This window comes from Callospermophilus lateralis, chromosome 9 (genome assembly GCF_048772815.1).
Source record: "Callospermophilus lateralis isolate mCalLat2 chromosome 9, mCalLat2.hap1, whole genome shotgun sequence".
In the NCBI taxonomy this organism is placed as follows: Eukaryota; Metazoa; Chordata; class Mammalia; order Rodentia; family Sciuridae; genus Callospermophilus; species Callospermophilus lateralis.
The window spans coordinates 76323511-76332628 of NC_135313.1; the positions used below are offsets into that span (position 1 = coordinate 76323511).

At 34.9% G+C, this 9118-nt stretch overlaps 1 pseudogene; it reads left to right on the forward strand.

The window, feature by feature from the left end:
- Positions 1-4646: 4646 nt before the first annotated feature.
- On the forward strand, positions 4647-5126 carry LOC143406773 (large ribosomal subunit protein eL29-like; annotated as a pseudogene).
- Positions 5127-9118: the final 3992 nt, after the last annotated feature.

A 9118-nucleotide genomic window follows, 5' to 3' on the forward strand; every position in this document is an offset into this window, starting at 1 on the left:
TCATATGCAAAGAGTTTTTAAATAAACTTTATGTGTCTATATCTATGTAGTTATATAGGAAATGATAAATTGATTAGCTTATACATTATTCCCAAACAGAATTCTCAATATTTGCTTATTCATACAAAAATGGAACTATCTTATCCATTTTAATATTTTCATTCACTAAATTTCATGCCATCTTCAAATGTTATCAAATACAAAATATAAAATTTAAGCAGATATGAAATACTAGATATTTTAAAAGTTGCTTTTAATGTTCATCACCTTGAGTTTAATTTTAGGAAAGAGGAATAATAAGTCACTACCAGTATATTGTTGTTTGTTGTTTTAATTAATATGATTCAAAAATGAAGATGAATGAATTACAGAACATTCTGAAAATTCTAGGAAGGGATTCAATATATATACAAAGTATATTTTTCTATCAGTTGCATTTAGTCTCATAAGTAATTCAAATTTATTCAATAAAATATATAAACATCCTTGACCAAAGTCTGCTAAATTTGCATTCTTTGTAATTTAATAGTAACTTGTTAATTTGAATCATTCTCCAGAGTGATTTAATTAAAGCACCTACAACCTGAAGCAAGAAAGGACGTTAAGGAAGGAAATGCTTAAAAGTGTTCTTTTTCTTACTTATATAATTCACTAAAATTCCATTCTTTTTCATCATTTAATATTCACACTTTGAACATAAATATAATTTATAATCATAATGTATGAAGGACCACAGATGCACACACAAAGAATAATTGGATTTCTAAAAAGACTCAGGAATAAATATTGATTTTTGATAATTTGATGCCTAAGAAATCATTTAGAATGTATGAATATGCTTGTTGTTTTATTATTTTTCCCCTCTAGCTCTTGTAAGTTAAACCACTGTTTCAAGCACAAAAATCTTAAAAAAATAACTTTGTGAAATTCTGAAAAGTTTAGAAATGTAACACTAAAACCTAATTTTAAACATAGACATTGTCTTTGTCTATGTGAGTCACAGAGTGAAAGTAATAAACAGTTTTTGGCCCGTCATCCTTCTTTTAGACACTGTATAATCATCTCAAAGATCTTAGGCTGGTTTATATTTGAGTATCTCATGATGATTTTACATACGGGCTATATGGTAGCCCATTCTAGTATTTAAAATTCCATTTTCTCAGGAAGAACTTCTCTAGGATAAATGAGACAACAGTTAAAAAATGACAAAAAAATATTAAAAATATTCATTCTTGTTTTTGAGGAAAAGCAGATAGTCTCTCAGGGAATTTCACTGTCCTGAGACAATTAAGAGAGATTCTTACTGCAGATTCTGATTCAATAGGTCTAGGGTGGAGGCTGGGACTGCTAGACAGGGCTAGACAGAATTCTAAAAAAGGTTACTTCAAGTACCTGACCTTTTAGAGAATCAAGATCTCTTTGAGAATTTTCCTATCTTTTTTTTTTTTTTTTTTTTTTGGCTTCCCCTGTCCTTCCCCAGAGATCTCACCATCATAGGAAACAAAAAAGGGAAAACACTTTAAAAGTGTAAAGCATTAAAGAACTTTAATGTTTTCTTATTTATTATTATCCCCGGGTGTGTCCCCCAAACTTTCACCTTTCCTTTCTTCCACTGTGGCCCTTCCTACACTTACAAACCCCTGGGATTGGAGCTATTTCTAGAAGACCCTGTTTTGTAATAGATAAACCCCAGCAAACCAAACCATCTTCGTTGTTATATTAACCTGGCTCTGCTCTTTTCTATTTACATTTTAGAGAAAACTTCTTAAAAAAAAAAAAAACAGTTTTAGGGGCTGGGTTGTGGTGGAGTACTTGCCTAGCAAGTTTGGGGCACTGGTTTTGATCCTCAGCACCACATAAAAATAAATAAACAAATAAACAAACAAACAAATAAACAAACAAACAAATAAATAAATAAATAGATAAATGTATTGTGTCCATCTACAACTAAAAATATTTTTTTAAAACTTTTTCCATTGTCGATGGACCTTTTATTTATTTCTATGTGGTGCTAAGGATCGAACCCAGTCCTCATACGTATGAAGCAAGTGCTCCACCACTGAGCTACAATCTAAGTCCCTAAAAAGAAAACTTCTTGAGATAAAATCTTATATAAAAGCATTTTGGTAAGCCAAAAGGGAAGATGATTATTTTTTTCCAGAAAGGTGGGTCTCATTAATGGTTTACTTCTGGCAATCAGGAACTAGGAAAGAAAGCACTATCTTTATAAAAAGCTCTAACCTGTCTGTGGGGGAAAGAAAAAGCTAGACTTTGAGTATTTTAAGGATAGCAGTCTGGTAAGTTAGACTATATTTTATTCCTTTTCTATGTCTGGTTTAGTGTTTGATTCCTGGTAGTTACTTAACAAACAGCTATTTATATGTTAAGGAAAATAAAGTTAGTTATATATTTCTCAGTGCTAATAAAAATTGATGCTGAAAATCTGACAAAGAAAACAGATGGTCCTCCTAAGCCCCATCAAATCCCTCTGCAGTCATGCCTTTTTTCCTGGATCTGACAGGTTTTATAGTTTGGTATAATTGATGACTAATATCGACACAATGGAAGCACCAAATTGATTCTCTCTGGAAGAAAAATCTAGGGCATTCTCTCAAACTTATGTTACTTGTTCATTATAATTTAGGATAGGGAGAAGACAGACTTCTGACCTGCAGATCAAAAGAATATCTGAGTTCTAGCCCCAGATTTACTACTAAAAAATCCCAGAGCAAAGCACTCCATCTTTCTTACTGCAGATTCTGATTCAATAGATTAGGGTGGAGGCTGAGACTGCGTTTTTAACAAACTTGTCTGATCATAAAGCTGACCTCAAACTACCCTTAGAGCAGCATGTCCTTAAGGTACCTAACCCATATGTAGACAATAGCAGTTATATTTTCTATATAATTCACCTATGTGAGTAAAAGATAAGAAAAATGTTTGGAAAGTAAAGAACTATGGAGATTTGTATCAGTTAAAATATTAGTGTTTTATTTTTAAAACAAACCAAATATGAAAATCCAACCTTGAAAAATAGATAAAATGTGAAATACTTTACTTTCTTTGATAATTGTTTGATATATAAGAGATATTATGATGATTTTCAATTCTTGATATTCCCTAATGATTTTAAAGTGGTTAACTAAACATTAAAAATTACATTTAAAGTATCACGGAAAGCTTTGTATGCCAGTAATTTACTATAAACGTGATATTTGCCGTCAGATTCTACTTAATACCTAGATAATCATTCAATTTCTTTCTATCTGATTCAAAGTCTTCAGTGAACTCAATTCAAAGAACAAATTTCACCATTTTTTTCCCTGAGTGAATTGAGTGGCAGCCGTAGCCCTTTGTTTAAGTAGAGAGCACATACTTATGATTGGAGAAAATTCACACAATAAAGTAACACACTAGAAATAATAAAGTCCACTGTTTTAGAAAAGTAAATGTTTTAGTAAATGTTTTGCAAATGTACAGAGGCAATATTTTCTTGCTAGCTTGAAATTTTCTTATATAAGTTAGAACTTATTTAGATATATTCAAAATAGTTCTAAATTGGTGGACAATAACAAGCCAGAATCTATAGGTTGATTAAGAGTCTAGGAGAGAAAGAGAGAGAGAGAGAGAGAGAGAGAGAGAGAGAGAGAGAGAGAGAGACGGGGGAGAGAATGCTCGCGAAAGAGAGAATGCGAGCGCACTAATGTAAGGATTTTTGCCAAATACGTAGTTTTTACAAATTTACACTGAGCCAATTAATCTAAGGATGAAAGCAGTACATGTATCATCTAGGCTGTTAAGCAGAGAAACTGGAAAGAAACCACAAATGTTCTGGATATTGAGAACTAGGAGTTGGCATGAAGTATCTGTTCAGCTGTATCTAAAATTACACCATCAGTTTTAGTGATTTTGTAATTTGGCTGCTGGACAGAAAAATAGAAAATGAAGTTTAAAACCAGTTAATATTAAATTATTATAGGCTGAAAAAGTGATTTCCACAAGTTGCCCTTTAAAGAAGAAAAATATACACATCCTAGTTATCCTAGTTGATCTGAATAGCAATGGCCTGGCACTTTCACCCTACTTCATTTCTGTAATTGATCAGTTGGAAACATTTTGTTAAACACGGTCTTTTCTCTATCTGATGTTAATAGCTTCTTGTTTATATGACCGAATATGATATTGACTATAAAGACTATGTGAGATTTTAGTTTTATACTTTTATGTTTACAGTAACAGCAAGGATTAGCAGATGCCCTATATACTTTCTTGATTTACTGGGTAGTAAAACCAGGAACAAAGAAATAAAAGAAGTCAGAGATTTGATGACAGTATAGGGGCTTTTATTAAATCCAGTTTGGGAAGACAGTTAACTGTTTCCAAAAGTATTTTTAAAAGTCCTCGTCAAAAACTGTATATTTGAACCATATTGACTAGATATTGAGAACAGTTTGATATTCAACAGATGTTCATAGCACCACTATTCGTGATAGCCAAGGACAGAAACAGCCCAAATATTTATCAATAGATGAATAAACTAGTTGTAGTATATACATACAATGGAATAATATTCAGTTGAGAAAAAAGAATAAATTCTTCTTCTTCTTGTTTCAACTGCTCTGGAAGCAGAGGCTTACAATGCCAACATGGCCAAGTCCAAGAACCATACCATGCACAACTAATCCTGAACATAGCACAGAAATAACATCAAGAAACCCCAATCACAATGTTATGAATCTCTTAAAGAGGTAGACCCAAGTTCCTGAGAAATATGTGTTTTGCCAAGGAGCATAACAAGGGCCTGAAAAAGATGCAAGCATATAACACATATATCACCAAGGCCATGTGTGCACGTGCCAGGCTATGAAGGCCCTTCTAAAGCCTAAGGAGGCTAAGCGCAAGTTTGATCGCCTTGCCTTCCTTACCCATCCCAAGCTCAGGAAGCATGCTCATGCCCACATGGTCAGGGATCTCAGGCTCTGCCGGCCAAAGGCCAAAACCCAAGCCCAAGTCAAGACCCAGGCTGCAACTCCAGCTCCACTATAAGCTCTAGCTCCAGCTCCAGCTCCTGCTCCTAAAATGCCCAGGCCCCCAAGGGTGCAAAGGTCCCTATGAGGACTCCATAGTAAAAGCCTCTGTGAAGATGAGGGCAGAAGGATTGGTATGACCCCTGAGCCCCTGTCTACAGGAGGGGTGTTCTCCTGTGCTGTTTGTACAAATAAAATCCAGAGGCCAGAAAAAAAAAAAAATAAAATAGCTAGGCATGATGGTGCATGTCTGTAATCCCAGTGACTCAGGAGGCTAAGGTAAGAGGATCACATATTCAAGGCCAGCTTGGGCAACTTAGCAAGATTATGTCTCAAAATAAAATTAAAACGGCTGGGAGGTGACTCCGTTTTAGAACACCCCTGGGTTCAATCCCCAGTGTTTAAAAAAATAAAATAAAATACTGATACATGATAACAATGTGGATGAACCTCAAATACACTATGCTAACTAAAGAAGAGAGACAAAATGGTCACATGCTCTATGACTTCATCTACATGAAATATTCAGAATAAGTAATCTGCAGAGATGGAAAGCATGCTGACGGTTAACAGGGACAGGGGAAACAGAATGGAGACTGACAGGAATGGGGTTTCCTTCTAGAGTGGTGAAATGTTTTGAACTAGAGGTGGTATTGGTGCAACATTGTGTATGTACTAAAGGCACTGAATCATTCTTTTTTAAATGGATAGTTTTATATTATGTGAATTTTGCTCCAATAAAAATAACATTTTGACAATGAACAAATGTACATGTCATTAATTAATGCCTAGTGTTAAGCAATGAGCAATGAATGAATAAGACTAGAGTCCTCTTGATACAGTTTCTTTTAGATTTTTGGATTCCCCCTTCTAGAAACAGTGGAACCAGAAGCAGTAGTAAAATCCTACCATTGAGAAGGGGGAGAATATTAGATAACAAATAGTCTAACCTCCTTGTTTTACAGCTGAGAAAGCTGAGACCCACAGCTGTGACTGGTCTTAATGAATTAGATAACACAGCTAGTTAGTCTCATCAGCAGAATAAAATAGAGGCCCAGATTTCCAGCGCTCTTTTTGTTATTCCTCCTTTCTTCAGCCGTGACCCCAGGTCTCTTGGAAGGGTGGAGCTGGTGGAGGAGGAAAGAGTTGGCCAGACAACAGCTGTAATGAAGTTAGTTTACTCTTGTGGATCAGGACTCAGGCCATATTTGGGTGTGGAGGGAACACAGCTGTACTAAGGGGAAGAAAAGCAAAGTGGGTGGTAAATAAATTATCAAAAGTCTAAAATGCAAATGTCCCAGGGCTGGATGCAATTCTGTTCTCAGGAGACAGATACCTACAATTTTAACCCTTTTTTCGAAGGGAGGTTATTTAACTTAAAAGGAGACAGAAGAAGGTAGGTCCCATATAAGACCAAGGAAAATAAAATACATGTATCCTTCATATAAACTTATTAAAATCATTTGAATTTGATAGAATTTTATGATTCAAGTCTATTTCAGAGGAAATGTGGCTAATGGCAGTATTTACACTTGTATTTTGAAATAATACAGTTTCTATGAAGAGGTGAATTCTTTTGTGATTCCTTCCAAAGATACTGCTTTAAAATTTCAGTTTCTTAAATATCCCCTCATAAGGAGGCTTTTTAAAAATAAGATAGATCAGTGGCAAGAGATTGAAATTATCATTAAAAGAAATACTGGAGGATTCTTTTATTTATGCAAAAAAGTGAACTGAGCTTTTAAATAGCATGTGTGGTGTGAGGGGTGTGTGTGTGTGTGTGTGTGTATATGTGTGTGTGTGTGTGTGTGTGTGTTTTAAAGTTCAGCGCTGATGGCAAAGTGCCAAGGTCTGTAATACTAAGAACTGGAACATAGCCAACTGCCTTTGGTTTGGAGAAGGCCAGCACGAGCCAGAGAATGCTCTCAGTATTGGTGGGAGGTTATTTGAACTTGAGGGGGTCAGCCTATTTGATGCCCAGAGCAGAAAGAAACAATGGTTCTCTGATAATTTGGGTAGTAATCCCAGCAGGGGAGCCCATCAACTTTGTTTTCTCATAGATAGAAGTGTCTCCAGGCTATGGCTTAATCTTCCCAGAACTTTAACTTTGAGGAATCATGATATCTTTGTTAGAAGCAGATCTTGCATGCTTACTTAGCAAACTCTTTCTTCCATAAACAGACATTATAGAAGGTGAAATTCTAGGACTTGATCATTGCTCAAGGCATCTCATAAACCACAGCAGTAAGAACACCGCAAAATCACTATGATGAATGGACACTTTTCATCAGTATACTGATCCATGTGTTTTTCTCTTTCCTATTCTTTCTTTTTGGCATCTTTCTTTCTTTCTTCTTCTTTTTTAATGTACTGTCATTCTATTTTCTTTTTAATTTTTTAATTTGTTTTAATTAGTTATACATGATGGTAGAATGCATTTATGCACTTTGATATATCATATATAGATGGGATATAACTTCTCATGTTGCAGAATCACATTGATCATGCAGTCACATATATACATACAGTAATAATATCTGTTTCATTCTACTATCTTTCCTATCCCCACATCCCCTCCCCTTCCCTCCCATCACTTCTCTCTACCTAATCTAAGGTAACATTATTCTTCCCTAGTGCCCCCTGGCTTATTGTGAATTAGTATCCACTTATTAAACACTTGACCTTTGATTTTGTGGGATCGGCTTATTTTGCTTAGCAGAATATTCTCCAACTCCAACCATTACTGGCAAATGCCATAATTTTACTCTTCTTTAAAGCTGAGTAACATTCCATTGAGTATATATACCATATTTTTTTTACTATACCATTCATCTATTGAGGGTCACCTAGGTTGGTTCCATAGTCTAACTATTGTGAATTGAGCTGTTATAAGCATTGATGTGGCTGCATCACTATAGTATGCTGATTTTAAGTCCTTTGGGTATAAGCCAAGGAGTGGGATAGCTGGGTCAAATGGTGGTTCCATTCCCAATTTTCTGAGGAATCTTCATATTACTTTCCATAGTGGTTGCACCAATTTGCAGTCCCACCAGCAATGTGTGAAAGTACCTTTTTCATCACATTCTGGCCAACATTTATTGTTGCCTGTATTCTTGATGATTTCCATTCTGGCAGGAGTGAGATGAAATCTTAGAGTAGTTTTGATTTGCATTTCTCTAATTGCTAGAGATGTTGAACACTTTTTCATATATTTGTTGATCAATTATGTTTCTTCTTCCGTGAAGTGTCTGTTCAGTTTCTTAGCCCATTTATTTATTGGATTATTTATTTATTTTTTGGATGTTAAGTTTTTTGAATTCTTTATATACCCTAGAGATTAATGCTTTATTGGAGGTGCATGTGGTAAAGATCTTCTCACTTTATTATTTTCTTTTCTGAGAAAAAGCTTTTTAATTTTAATCCATCCATTTATTAATTCTTTTTAAAATTTTTTTTTGTAGTTGTAGATGGGTAGAATGCCCTTATTATATTTGTTCATTTTTATGTGGCCATGAGGATCGAACCCAGTGCCTCACAAATGCTAGGCAAGCACTCTGCCACTGAGCTATAGTACCAGCCCAATTCTTAATTTTACTTCTTGCACTTTAGGAGTCTTGTTAAGAAAGTCAGATCCTAGCGAGGGATGGCGAAGATTTGGGCCTATTTTTTCTTCTATTAGGCACAGGGTCTCTATTCTAGTGCCTAAGTCTTTGATCCACTTTGAGTTGATTTTGTGCAGGGTGAGAGATAGAGGTTTAATTTCATTTTGCTACATATGAATTTCCAGTTTTGCTAGCACCATTTATTGAATAGGCTATCTTTTCTCCAGTGAATATTTTTGGCAACTTTGTGTAGTATAACATAACCATATTTCTGTGAGTTTGTCTCTGTGTCCTCTATTGTGTGCCATTGGTCTACCATTGGTGCCAATACCATGCTGTTTATATTAAACTATACTAGCTCTGTAGTATAGTTTAAGGTCTGGTATTGCGATGCCTCCTGCTTCACTTTTCTTGCTCAGGATTGCTTTAGCCATTCTGGGTCTCTTATTTTTCCAAATAAATTTCATGATTGCTTTTTCTATTTCTATG